General features: G+C 39.4%; 1 protein-coding gene across 1 annotated transcript in view; it reads right to left on the bottom strand.

The window, feature by feature from the left end:
* The window catches only part of osbpl2 (oxysterol binding protein like 2), a 74,241-nt gene extending 60,759 nt beyond the window's left edge, over positions 1–13,482 (bottom strand). Inside the window, exon 1 of the mRNA XM_003220697.4 lies at positions 13,337–13,482. The gene's annotated coding sequence lies outside the window, so the exon portion shown is untranslated. The remainder of the gene's footprint in view (positions 1–13,336) is intronic.
* Between the last annotated feature and the right edge of the window lie 1,662 nt (positions 13,483–15,144).

Genomic DNA, 15,144 nt, shown 5'->3' with positions numbered 1-15,144 from the left:
GACTTCGGCTCCCAGAAATCCCAACTAGCTTACCAGCTGTTAGTACTTGTGGGAGCTGAATTCAAAAACATCTGGAGAAGCAGAGTTTGAGAAACATTGGAGTAGTATATGTAGGTATTTGCATACTCAGGACACCACACCCTAGGGCTGTGGAAAACTCTCCCAGCGGTTTCATATATATGTTAAATAGCATGGGGGACAAAACAGAACCCTGAGGGATCCCCATTAGGGTTCAATAGTCAAGAGGTCAATAGCCAAGAGATATAACAGAAATTCTCCAGCACAATGTTCTGGGTTCACCTGTCCACAAAGGAATGGAGCCACTGCAAAACAGTATCTCCAAGTCTCATCCAACAGGGATGACCTAGAAGGATGCCATGGTTGATTGTATCAAAAGCCACTGAAAGGTCCAAGGGAACCAACAGGGATACATTTTCCCAGTCTAGTTCCTAGCATAGATAATCCAAGGAAAACAATGCAATTTCTGTTTCATAACCAGGCTTAAAACCAGTTTGAAATGGATTCAGATAATCAGTTTCGTTCAGGAACTCCTAGAGCTGTGAGGCCACCACACGCCCCACTAGTTTGCTGATTAATGATGTTAGATACCAACCGATTATCCATTATAGAAGGATTCAGGAAAAGCTTTTTCAACAAAAACCTGACAATTATCTCCTTTAGGCAATCTGGAACTCTGCCTTGTTGTAAGGAGGCACTGACTACTCCCTTTAGCTACACAGCCTATCCCTGTTTATTAAGTCAGAGGCACAAGAGTCTAGTACATATATAGTGCATTTCACCTCTCCAAGTATCCTATTCACATCCACAGGTTGCACAAACTGAGAACTATCCAATAAAACAGGACAAGGAAGAGCCAAGGTGGCTTCCATTGGAACTGAGTCCCCTCTCGGGTGAGAAGGGCGGGATATAAATGTTGTAATATATTAATTACAGCATTGGAACAGACATGAGTGATTTTATCTGTAAGTGCTTACAAATTCTGGAAGCTCTATCTGTGTTGTACATCTTATAACTAGTAGTAGAAGATAAGACTATACACTTTCTAAGAAAGTCAACTACAAAAAATGGGTATGGTGCAACAATAAGCTCAGTCCTCAGTATTGTTATCCACCTACCTACGCTGCTAGTATTTGTTTTATAGCCTATGGAATTGTAAACTCACTAGGTACCTGCAAGTCTCAAAATCTTCTATCTTTTAGTTTGATCTGCCCAGTTCTAGAAAGGAGGACACTGGTTATGAAACCTCCCCTGAGTGTTCTCTTGGACAATGACAGACCAATGATACAAGCCTACTTTAGTTGGACTAGATCTTTGCAATCTCTATTACTCTAAGATTCTAATCTGATTTGCACCAGTCTATCCACCCATGACCAGGAATGAACATTTATCTCAGATGTATTGGTTGATGGTTGTTTCATATTTTGTTATGTTTGTTTTATTCTGTTTTATGTTACTGTTATGTACTTACTATGTACTATGTAGGTACTCAGTATGTTATATTTTAACTATGTTAATTGGGCTCATCCCCATGTAAGCAACCCCAAGTCCCTTCGGGGGGATGGAGGCGAGGTACAAAAACAAAGTAGTTGTTATTATTATTATTATTATTATTATTATTATTATTATTAATAATAATAATCTGTGTGTCACTTTGCATGTGCAGCTTCACAGGACAAAAAAACTAAATCAGAATACTGTTGTGTGAAGCTATCGAGCAATATTTTTAAATGTGCAACATAAATATGAGAATAAACCCGATATGTTCTAATTGTTTATTATCATAACATGATGAATTATGCTTTATCTTTCAAAATGCCATTAGAATAAGCCAGTCCTCACATGATATGTGCCCTACGTGAATAGTAATACTCTATATTTCAAAAGTAATTTTTATGATACGGGTACTTATAAAACTAACACTGTCATGTTAATATCCAAACTTTTACTAAAGTCCATCAACAGGCATACATTTACACTTGTGAAGCCTCATGTTTATTTAAAAATGTGAAGAAGTCCAAACAATTAGTTTTTTAAACACTTTCAAACTCAGGTAAAAAATAAACAAAGAATTTTCAGGTAATTTTCTCACAGGTAAATTATAAAATTCTATATAATATGGTTCCCTTATCCACAGATTCAAAATCTACCGTTGCATTTACTATATTTCAAAAAATATTTCCCCACCTCCAGAAGTGCTTGTGGGCCTCTGTAGGTTCTTCAGTGCAATTCTATAGCATGCTTCCAGCCTAAGAATAGTCAAAATATAAGGTTGACTATTATCCATGGTTTTTAGTATCAATGGCACATGGATATTGTACCTTATCTATTTTGGCAAGACAATCTTACAAAGTCACATTTCTAGCCAAACTTTGGTGTCCCAGAATATTTATCACACTAATTTCTTTCCAAGGTCTTGGTGGCCTCAAATGACCCCTCAATGTTGATTGAAAAATAAAAAGAATGCTAGTGTGTGAAAGGTTCCAGTAAGAAGTGCTTTTAAAATGTAACTGGAATGTTCAAGGGCAGTTTGCCATAAATTAGAGCTTTTTCCACATGATTTGCAGCACAGAGAGACCCTGGACATGTTAATCCAGCTGCATAAAGCAAAGCTTGAGCCTTCCAGAGCTTGCACCATTCATGCAATTACGGTAAGTCCTAGGAATGGGAACTAATAATGCAGGTTAGAAAAGAAGTACTTGATCATGCTCTTCAAATGGTTAAAAAGAACACTAATACACTGAACTACCCCACTATACTGAAAAACTCTTGTTTGTGTATTATGGTTCATTTTAAATATGTCAGTGAATGCGAAAAGGTCCAGATTTTTTAAAAGCCCAATTATGTAATCACTTTCTTGTTGTTGTGTGCCTTCAAATGGTTTCCAACATATAGCAATTTTTAAAAGGATCACATTTCACAGGATCTTCTAGGTAAAATTTGTTCAGAAGGGGTTTAGCCTTGTCTTCCTCTGAGGCTAAGAAAATGTGACTTGCCCAGAATCACTCAGTAAAATTCCAAAGCTGAACAGGTATTCCGACCCTGGACTTATGGAGTCCTCACAAAACCACTAAGCTACAGTCATGCTAATGTAATCACTACTGCAGGTAATACCTCTATCACACGTTTTCTTCATAAAATAAGAAATCCGCTTGAAGGTTCACGGTATCAGTTCAGTGCAGTATTCAGTTTTCTACAGCTTAATGGAATAAACCTATTTTATCATACATGTATTTTCTTCTTTTTCCAAGGAATTCAGAGCAGGATATATTGGAGTGCACTACTTTACTCTCCCAAGTATTGCAACATCGGCTGAAAGACCCAAACAGACAATCCAGTAAGCTAAATGGTTTCCTGCATTGAGGTTTACCATGAACACATCTAACTATGCACTATGTCATAACAGTTCCTTACAATCGGTTAACTCACCACTTCTCCATTTAACATATGCCCTCCATTTCAACTTTGTAAATGTTCTGTATCTTCTGCTCCCATCACACCTGTCTGATTCTTATAACCTCTGCCATTTCTTATCAAACTCCCTAGTCACTTCCAATAGGAAAACTGGATCCTCCATTCAACTAATCCCAGTGAGATTTACCACTAAACAAATTTCAACTATTCTATTCTCACTCAAGAGTTTTTGTGTGTGTGTGTGTGTGTGTGTGTCTGGAGCACCTTGAGAAACTGTAAATCACTTCTGGTATGAGAGAATTGGCCGTCTGCAAGGACATTACCCCTGAGATGCCTAGATGTTTGATGTTTTACCATTCTTGTGGGATGCTTCTCTCATGTCCCCATGTGGGGAGCTGGAGCTGACAGAGGGAGCCCACCCGCTCTCCTCGGATTGGAACTGCCAACCTGTCGTCAGCAGTCTTGCCAGCACAAGGGTTTAAACCATTGCACCACTGAATAATGCAACTCAGATGATGGACATACTTTCAAAAAAAATAATACCCCCTCATACATTTCTGCCATACTAATAAAGGTGAATGTTAATAATTGTACCTTTGTCACCATCTGATTGTCTTTTGATGTTACTGAATCAATATATTTCTTTGATGTTTTCTCAGAAAAGTATTTTTTCCTAAAATTCTGTTCATACATCTAGAGGTGGAGAAAGTGGTTAAACTGCATTAAATAGCAGTAACTACATTTAATTTAACTACATTTTGTCCTGCTCAGATATAAAGATGTGCCAGTTTTCAACTGTTATATCAGAAGGGACCCACAGTGTCAGGGAACTAACTGGTGTTTCCTCACATTTTATGCTCAATCGCTTCAGGTACTTTTATCTCAGCTGGTTATCATCCAAGCACCAGAACCAGCCTGCATGAGTAAAAAGAGCTGTAAAACTGAGAAGAGATAAAATGGGGGGAGTGATTATTCAGATCCTATAACTGGCAAATTCCTTTTGATGTCAAGGTCATGCCTCTCCCTCTCTCCAGACACATGTGACATAGTGAAATGCTTAAAAAGATATGTCACAATTGTATGTAGTTTGGTGCTAACATAGTAGAATCATACAGCTGAAAGAGATCACAGTCCAAACCACTGCCATGCAGGAATACACAATAGTAATCTTATATGCATGGCCATTCACATCTTCAAGCAAGCATCTTTCTGAAACTCTGTATGATGCAAATTAAAGAACTTAGTTTCCTCTTAGTGAACAGGTGATTTTCCCACGTATGTCCCCCATTGCAATATTCTTCAAAGAAAGAACCACAGAGTTGTAAAGGGCCATACAATTCAACCCTATATGTTTAGAGATGGTAGTTAGTTATAGCTCCATATTTCAAAACTGGAAGAGCACCTTCAGATGATACAGATATCTCACCCCACATAATATGCCTAGATACTGTAATTATTTTGTTGAGGGCTCTTGTCTTAAGTTGAATTCAGACAATATTTCATTTATGCCACATGCCCCAGCTCTTGCAATCAACTTTCCTTCTCATCCAAAACATCTCTTATTCTGCAGTCCGCAAAAACCTCTTCTCCCTCCTAATATTAACGGGCCTAAATGTGGAATGTTACAAAACAGGTCCTTAAGAACAGGCTTATAATACAAATGTGCTGATGTCCTTGCAAAGATAAGACAGACAAATTATCATTGCATATAAGTAGCAATTACAAAACAAATATCAAAATGTCCTCCAATAAGCAGTGCTATTAGGAAAATTCTCATATAAAGAGTGGAATGTGTGCCTCTTGACATCTTTAGCACTACAGAGAGATATACTCATAAGACATGTATGAAGGCCAAAGCTTTGCATCCATTTCAACACTACGATCACAAACCTTTCTGAGGTATTAAGGACACCTTCTTCTCTAACCTGCTTGTCTACTTTAGACAATCTCAAGATTAATGGTTTGGGAGTGGGGGGGGGGGGGGGGAGGGAGAGAGAGAGAGAGAGACAAGGAAAGGAAAAACAAATGTTCCATACCTACAATTTACAGATACTGTGATGACCCATGGGCCTTGTAGTCCTGCTCATGACATTGTGATGCCTGATGAAGAAGAAAACTTGGGTTTTTTACCTTCCCAGTCAGAACTGGATTCTTCCCAGACAGATTCTTCCCAGCCAGATCTGGGAACCTTGCAGCTGCAAGAGGGTTATGTTCCAGAAGTATGTCAAACAAACACTGAGGCTACATCTCCTGTGTTTTCTCGCCATGAGTTTTGTAAACAACAGAGAGGTTTGGAAGCGGCCTCGCGCAGGAGTGCTAGAATAATTGCTAAGAATTTAGCCAATTAAGCCTGCTTTCCATGAGAATCTTTAAGGAGTCAAACATCTGGTCTCAGAGATTAGCTTTCGTTTCTGGTTCCCAGAGAACTGCTCTCGGCGGGAAAGTTAGACTCTATATAGGTGTTTTACCCGCGGAGTAACTTTGCGGAGTCAATTCGTCAGCCTCCGGAGCGAGTTGTGTCTGGACAGCGCGCTCCGATCCAAGCCTCGTTCCTGTTCAAGCCTTGTTCTTGTTTTCAAGCCTTCGCTCCTGTTTCCCAGCCTTGTTTACCTACGGACCTTGCCTCGCCTTTCAGGACTAAACCTTGCCTTGTTTCACGGATTTTACCAAGTAATTCCACGGATCTTGTCCTTGTTCCTTGTTACCTTGTGCCACGATTCAAGCCTTGTTTTCAAGTATCAAGTTAATTCCTAGCCTTGCTCAAGTTCATGGACTAAAGGACCTTGTCATCTCCCCTCACTTTGCCTGGCAAAGTGAGTGTTTCGGTTATTGGATTACAACTTTGGACCTTAATATTTCATATTGGACATTGTTTCTTTGGACTAATTTTGACCTTTCCCGAAAGGTCTGCTTCTGGACTAACTTTTACATTTGCTTTTATTAACTTTATATATTTCCTTAATAAAGATATTAGATAGAATCTGGCCTCTGCGTATGGTTATTGGTGCTCTGTAGCCTGGGTCGTGACAGATACCATATATCATTTGTTTGTGATAACATTAAGTAAATATATTACTAAACCGAATTCCTTTTAAATAGGTTTTTAACACTTTAAAAAAAAATCAAGCTTTCCTGACATCATCATTCCTAAGGCAATCAATATTCAGGCAGTCCCAAAGTTACACACAAGGTAGGTTGTGAAGCTTTCTTTTCGAGCTGAATTTGCATGTAAGTCAGAGCAGGTAGATTTTTAAGTGTGGTTTACACCCCTGTGGAGTTTGTTTTGCTGTCTGTGCCCCTGTTCAGAAGATTTCACCTCACTTTATGTCCCTGTGAGAATTGGATTTTGACAAATTTGGCTTGCTATGGAAACAAGGATTGGCGCTAAAGCTTCCATGGAGCTACCTTTCCTCCATGATAACTCTTTCAGGAGTGAATTTCCCTTCCTAGGGTTAGATTTCTCTCACTTCCTGTTGTCTCACTCCCGTTTGTAACTATGAGTCATTTGTAAGTCGGACATTTGTAACTCGGGGACTGCCTATAATATATATTTGCTTTTTATTCAAAGGTAGAGAACCACGGCACATACAAAATGTGCTAGGTGTGCTTCAACAGCAACCTCTACATATTATGGTGGTGGTTGTTATTTTATAGTGTATGACAACATTATAAATGGGAGTCTTCAATGAACCCCAGTCATCAACAGGCCTGCTCATGTCCTGTGAACTCAGGGCTATGGCTTCCTTAATTACATCAATCTATCTATTATGTTTGAACATATACTTTAAAAATTCTACACAAAGTTCATGCACTAGCCATAATAATACATTTCATATGTACAATTAACCCCACTAACTCTAAATAAGCAGACAGATGGAAACACCAAAATAAATTTCTCTGAAGTGAATGGGGATGAAATCAATATAGTACTCTGAGATCAAACATCAACAAAAGCTCAGGTTAGGGAAAATTATTTCTAAAAAGAAAGTGAACTGCTGCACTGCCTTTCTTTTTAACTGCAACCAAAATAACCTTTCGATAAAAACAAGCTGAATATTAATTGCAGGATCTACTATGTTATCACATGATTTTGTTTGTATGTATACCTTATTTATATTAAGCTTTTAGGTACACAGGAAACTACTTTGATCAACCTAGCCCAATACTATCAGTTTTAACTAGCTATGACACTTCAGATAGGATTATTTACAAGTTCTAAGTCTTTCCCTTATGATCTCCCTTCCCAGTACTAACCAGGTCAAATACTACTTAGAGCAGTACGGTAGTTTTATTCCTTTATTAAATTATGAGAAACTAGAAATTGTGGGAAAGGGCAACAATATACAGTACACTTACAAATCAAATGATATCACATATAAGAATAATTATGCCTTAACATATGAGGTTCCAACATATATCAAGCCTCAACAAATAAATTAACAGACGTAGCACATGCATTTTACATTGTTCAGGTGAATACACTCAGTATTGTTATGGTAAAGCACCTTATCAACATTCAAATTAACTTCACAGAAACAAGAACCACTTTGGTCATATTATTTTTCAGGGCAAGGTATTCTTTGTTCTATGGAAATACCCGAGGTTTGTAACTGACACTGTTTAAAATGTTTTGGATAGTATACCCATTTTCCACAATGATACATTACTCCACAGTACCATGTCCATCTAATTCTTTGACTATGCAGAATGTTTTAAAGTTTTATTTATTCTCATACACACACATACTGCCCAAAACACCATACCAAACCACAATTTAATGCAATGTGTTCATGCAGAGACAATGCTCTGGAAGTCTCAAAATCATGTGCAACTTCTTCAATGTAAAATCATGATTTCTGAAGCCTACATGTGAAAACTAACCATAGTTGAAAAGCTTTAATTTCTATGTTCAGCTAACCACAGTTAAGCAATTAAATCTGTGCAAAATGTAACTAATTTTAACTATGGTTTACTGAAACAAGCCAACTTCAATGGTTTATGGAAGCTTGTTTAAATAAACCATAGTTGTGATTAACCATAATTTAGGGGTATGATATAAACCTAAACTGTGGTTAATTGATAAAAGAGGCAAACTTGCCAAGAAGAGAAAGAAAAAAATCTGATGAATCTGAGCCTTGTTCATGAAATGCTGTATTATAAAAATATAAAACTACATTTATATTCAAATAATATCACTGTATAAAGTAATAATTCCAATGTTCATCATATGGTTTGCACAGGGCCACTGAAACAATCTTATCTATTCCAGAACTTGAATCCAGGCTTCAGTTCAACTATATGAATAGAGATATATTGATTCTCATGCTGTCACGCTACACACAACCAAGAAAGTTATTTATTAACAGTTATACACACAGTTGACATTAAACAATTAACCAACACAAACTTCATAGTATTCATATTTCTCCTATTTGTAAAAAAAATAAAGGTAGAAATTGCTTGCATTCATATTTTAGAACACTAGTACTCGCTACATACCTTCCCTAATATGAGAATTAACTTAATCATCATTTGCTATTTCCATACTTTTAAACTTCAAAGTAGATGACCTCTTTTCTGAGGTTCCTCATTCATTTCATTATAAGACTATTACAACCTTTTCCTACTACAACTCCTGCAGTTCCAAAGGGCATACATCTTTATTCTTCAAAGAGACAGGATATAGCTTTCTGTGGGGTTGATTGCATAACACAAGACAGCATCTTTTCTTTCTATTAAAATATGCAGTGATCTTATCTATATTTTCAAAAAAACAGAAGATCCTAATCATAAAGTGAATGTTCAGCTTGTAAGCCTGGGAGGTCTACAACATTTTTCTATTGATTAGAAACAGAATCAAAGTAACTATCCTTCCTGCTCCTTAACCTTCATCACTTTACTTATGTTATACATCACTGATGACTTAAAAGAACCTTATCAAATACCACCCCTTGATATCTTATCTACAAATCTTTAGTTACAATTCACAATGAAAGAAGCAGCATAAGGCATTCGATTCCCATTTAATCACTTCTGTAAGTAAATAATGCCCTCAGTTGTTGGTAAACTGGTTTTAAATCCTAAATTACCCAGAGCTGGAGATGAAAGTGTATTCCTACATTCAAGGTTTGGGTACTTTCACTTCTTGCTGCAGGATAATCAGCTACAGAGAAAAAAAATACAACTAGAAGTTACTTCTACCCCAGGCCACATGGTCTCCCCACAACAACCATAGTCGCCAGGCTAAAAGGAACTGAGTGACTCCCTCACATCAAGGTATGGGGAAGCAACTAAGATATCTCTACTGTTAGGTGAATTAGTCCACCAGAAAGGTCAGAAAATGATCTGTAAGGCATGCTGGTGTCCATTATCCCATACAGGACTACAGGTTATTCCCCCAGTAAAAGGTTTTCTCCACAGGAAATCATTTCTGTTATTACTGGCACATCAAATATATCCTGGAATAGGCTGAGAGGAATATCTGAAACCTAAGGACCTCAAAGAGCAATCACACCTACCTTCAAAGAGTTAAATCTCATTGTTCATGCTCACATAAAATTAGAAGTTATTGTTGCCCTGATTACCTGATACAGTCTGCAGACCAAGATGGCAAACAGAGACCAGATGTTGCTATAAATAGATAGGTAGATAGGAAGTTGACAAACCCACAACTGAAAGGCAAAGGGGGTGTGCAAATGGAGCACCAAGATGCCTAACAGCGGAGTTTGCAAAGAGGGGGTGTTTATGTGCCAGGCACTTGTATCACCCAGGCCTCCTCCTAGACACACACCTGAGCTCCTCTGCCCCAAGAACTATTAATAGAAACCTGTTCAAACAATGAGCACACAGCCATCGTCAATAACCTAGGAGAGCCACTTCACATACTAAGTCTGCCTTATCTGTCCATCTGGGTCAGCACTATTTACATAGATGACGACAAACAGAAAAGAGATGCTGGGTTCTAGCCTGGAAATTAATGATAAGGGACTGAACACCTCTCTCTCTCTGCCTACAAAGCATCTCTTGCTTGAGATGATTTGTAGGCAAAAAGCACCTCAAGTAAAGGCAGAAAGAACGAAATCCACCTGGCTCACTACTTCTCCATTCTCCTGGGTGCAACTCCCACCCCCACCCCAGCCGAAAAGAGTTGCTAACTAGAATTTTAAACAATGTGTCTTCAATTGTGACAAGCCACTTTAAGTGGGGGAAAGGCAAAATAGAAATAAACAATTATTCTTACAAGCCTATCATAATGACAACAACAACACAGGTTAAATATCCTTTATCCAGGATCATAAGTATTTTAGATCTTTTTTAGAATACCTGTCTTAGTATATCTATGCCTTGGAGATAAAATCTGAATATGAAATTCATTAATATTTCATAGACACCTTGTACCTGTAGCTTGAAAGTAATTTTATACATATTGTTCTAATATGGGGATAATCCTGGACTCCTCCCTAAACTGGTATGCCAGCTACGACTGGTCCTGAAAAAGTGAGAGCCGGCAATGATAGTACATGCATTGGTTAAATCCTATTTGGATTACTAAACACGCTTTACGTAGGTTTGAAAAGTGTTCAGAAACTTCAATTTGTCCAAAGGACAGCAGCCAGGATTCTAACTGGCTGCTCATTTGCTGGTTTTAACCTATAAAGCTCTTTATGGCCTTGGACCAGGATACTTGAAACAGTGTATCTCCTACTATGTACCCGGAAGGCAACTTCAGTCGAGTGGGGAGGAATTGCTGACACTTCTACACCTATCTCAAATGTGGCCTAAAGCTAATCGAGAAGGGACCTTTTCTGGGAAGGTCCCAGTTTTGTGGAACGCCCTCCACTTTCTTATCATTTAGGAAATGAGTGAAAACTTCTATGTTTGGAGAGGCCTTCAAGGGAAATTAAAATTGTAGATGGACCATGGGTCTCTAGATCCAAGAGGACGTGAACTTGGCTCCCAATGGGGTTAATTAATGGTTTAACTATGCATGTTATATTTGTAAATAGGGTTTTTATTGCTGAGTTTTAGATAATCAGGTTGCGATAAGGAATTTGTCGTGTTTTAATCCATTTTCGTTTTTCCTTTGTATGTTCTTATTGTATTGTTAGCTGCATGTACAGTGGGTGCTTGCTCTCTGCTGGGGTTTGGTTCCAGGAAAAATGGCAAAATTCATGGGTGCTCAAGTCCCATTATATACAGTGGTGTCCCTGATATGGCAAAATCAACATATTTTTAATTTTTGTGTGTGTGGTGAGCAAGGGCAGGGATATTTTCAAGTTGTGGTTGGCTGAATCCATAGATACAAAATCCATAGATATGGAGATCCATCTATATACTGGTATGTTAGAGGCATGCAGGAAAACCACATTGCTCTAATAGCAAATGGGTAATGGAGTTATGGGTAAAGTGTTATGAGTTCAACCAGGTTAAAGTGTGAAATAGAATATGCTCAAAATATTTCTTCTCTTAAATTAAAAATAAATAAAAAAGCAGACTTGGAACTACTCCAACAAATAAAAAATGTACAAGAACTGGCAAGCATGGAAACATGGTTTGGTAGATAAGACGTATATGTGGACTTCACAATTCAAGTACAGTAGAGTCTCACTTATCCAACATTCTGGATTATCCAACGCATTTTTGTAGTCAATGTTTTCAATACATCGTGATATTTTGGCACTAAATTCGTAAATACAGTAATTACTATATAGCATTACTGCGTATTGAACTACTTTTTCTGACAAATTTGTTGTATAACATGTTTGGGTGCTTAATTTATAAAATCATAACCTAATTTGATGTTTAATAGGCTTTTCCTTAATTCCTCCTTATTATCCAACATATTCACTTATCCAATGTTCTGCTGGTCCGTTTATGTTGGATAAGTGAGACTCTACTGTAATACCAAGGCTACAGATTGGAAAAGTTTGTTACTGGTCACAATCTTATGCTAGTGAAACTATTTTTTCCAGCAGTGCACAAAGATAAGTCCCGTAACTCCTAATGCAACCATTTTCACCAGGTAGTTTACTAGACGTAGTCCAGGCATAGCATAAATACAGAATGAATGACAACTGGATTGTCTATAGTATAGTATAGGCCCGGGCTGTGGTGCAGGCTGGTGAGCAGCCAGCTGCAGCTAGCTGCAACAAATCACTCTGACCAAGAGGTCATGAGTTCGAGGCCAGCTCGGAGCCTGTGTTTGTCTCTGTCTTTGTTCTATGTTAAGGCATTGAATGTTTGCCTTATATGTGTAATGTGATCCGCCCTAAGTCCCCTTTGGGGTGAGAAGGGCGGGATATAAATACTCTAAATAAATAAATAAATAGTACACGTGAAAGGGGCCTAGAAGTCAGCTTAAGCGGCTGAGGGGGAAAAGGAAGGGGCCTGAGATTGTTAGGAATTGTGGGAGTTAGCGTCCAAAACACCTGGAGGGCCCAAGTTTGCCCATGCCTGAACTAGCTTATTCCCGTTGTTGGGAATTGTGTAAGTTGTAGTCCCAAACACCTGGAGGGCCCCAAGCTTGCCCATGGCTGCGCTATAGGGAGAAATGAGAAAGAGGGGAGCCTTCCAAAGCACATCCCCATTAAGGACGTGCGATGGGGCCAAAACAGGCCTATCCTTACCATCGTCCTTGTTATGTATACTGTACTCTGCTGTTCCTCTCTTGGCTGAGACCCTAAGCAGCGCATGCACACTGAACAACCAGCAAGCAAAGGTGGGAAGGAAGAAACAGGGAAGGAAGGCTTAAATGCTTCCCCTTTAAGGATGTGTGATGGGAGGGAAAACAAAGTCTGTTATTATCCTCACTCATCATCATCCATCACCTTGAGAGACCCAAAGCGGCCCATGTAGAGCAGGCCTGGGCAACACATGAGAGGCCGAGCGACGGTTGGTTCGTTACCTGCCAGGGCCAGGCGCGCGCTCCCTTCTTTCCTTCCTTCCCCAACGAGACCCGCTGACTGACACCGAGGCGGAAGTGAGACCCCTTCCGCCGCCGCCGCCGCCCTCCCCTCAAGTCCCGCCCCCTTCTCCTCTTTCCCTTTGACAGACAAGCCGCCGCTTCCAATCCAGAGGTGCGGGGAGGGCCCTTCCCTCTCTGCTCTCCTTTGGCTTGCGCGCGCTCCTCCTTCCCGCTGACCAATCGGAGGCGAGCAAAGGGGCGTGGTTTATGCTAATAGCAAGCATCCCTCCCGGATTCCTTGACTGTCAAAAGCGCGCTCTCAGTCCCTCCCTCCCTCGCGCCGTAGTGGGCGTGGTTATGCAAATATGGGGAAACCAAAGCAGGAAAGGTTCTGTCCTCAAAGGGCCCCCAGGCTATGTTTGTCCTGCGCGCATGCGCATCAGAGGAAAAAGGGCCACATTGTTGGAATGTGGTATTGCAACTCCCATCTCCCTTCAAAAGACCCTTTGTTTGTACATCAAGCCTGCTTGTTTTGCATAAGCCTATGAATCCGCATTAATTTTATCTCAGCCTGCCTACTTCATAGGCTCCTTCCACAGAGCTAAATAAAATCCCACATAATATGCTTTGAACTGGAATATATGGCAGTGTGGACTCAGATAGCCCAGTTCAAAGCAAATATGGTAGGATTTTCTGCCTTGATATTCTGGGTTAAATGGTTGTGTGGAAGGGCCCTTAAATACATTAAAATGCAGGTTGAGTCATCCTCATGCAAAAAATTTTAATTTTATTTTTTCCAAATTATGTAGGTATTGGGTTGTTGTGAGTTTTCCAAGCCGTACGGCCATATTCCAGAAGCATTCTCTCCTGACATTTCACCCACATCTATGTCAGGCACTCTCAGAGGTTGTGAGATCTGTTGGAAACTAGGCAGGTAAGGTTTATATACCTGTGGAATAATGTCCAGGGTGGGAGGAAGAAATCTTGTCTGTTTGAGGCAAGAGTGAATGTTGCAATTGGCCACCTTTATTAACATTGAATAGTCTTGCAGCTTCAAAGCCTGGCAGCTTCTTGCCTGGGGGAATTCTTTGTTGGAAGGTGTAAGCTGGCCCTGATTATTTCCTGTCTGGCATGATTTACATATTCCTACATAGTGAGATATCTTGGAGATGGGATCCGATTCTAAGCATGAAAATGCCGTGGTTTGCAAGAATACTGTATGTGTGTTAACTGGAAAATCAAATGCATTGGCTGAGTTTGCAAGGACCTGGGAATTGATTTTGTAACTGTTGCTATCCTGCTGCTGGAGAACCAGTTTGAACAGGTTTCTGTGTGTGTGTGTGTTTTCTGAGTACTGGCTGGAAAGAAGATGGCTCTGAACTCAGAGAGGCCTGACTATTTCTGAGGCCTTGTTTGCTGCTGATCTTCACTGAAGCAGATCCATGGAGTAAGGAAGGATTGCCTATAACTGCTGGTTTCTGTAAGCAATCAGAGGGACTATTGGGAATAAATACCACTGTTCTATTGATCTATTGGATTCAGTAAAATTTCCTGTGTTATGTGTTTTGCAAAGCTGAGTGGTGCATCATTCTGCAAAGTGTCTCTGGGCTCATGGGCACATGTAAGAGCTTCCATCTATCCACAATTCCCAACAGAAAATAATTCATGATTCATATCCACATAGCCTGAAGATAATTTTGTGCCATATTTCTAATCATTTTGTGAATGAAATAGGTTGGGTTCTTCAAGCATATTTTGGAATATTTTGGATGAGATATCTTGGAGATGGGACCGAAGTCTGAACACAA

Source organism: Anolis carolinensis, chromosome 4 (genome assembly GCF_035594765.1).
Source record: "Anolis carolinensis isolate JA03-04 chromosome 4, rAnoCar3.1.pri, whole genome shotgun sequence".
NCBI classification, from domain to species: Eukaryota; Metazoa; Chordata; class Lepidosauria; order Squamata; family Dactyloidae; genus Anolis; species Anolis carolinensis.
Note: the sequence above shows the minus strand (reverse complement) of the source record. Positions and strands in the feature narration are given on the sequence as shown.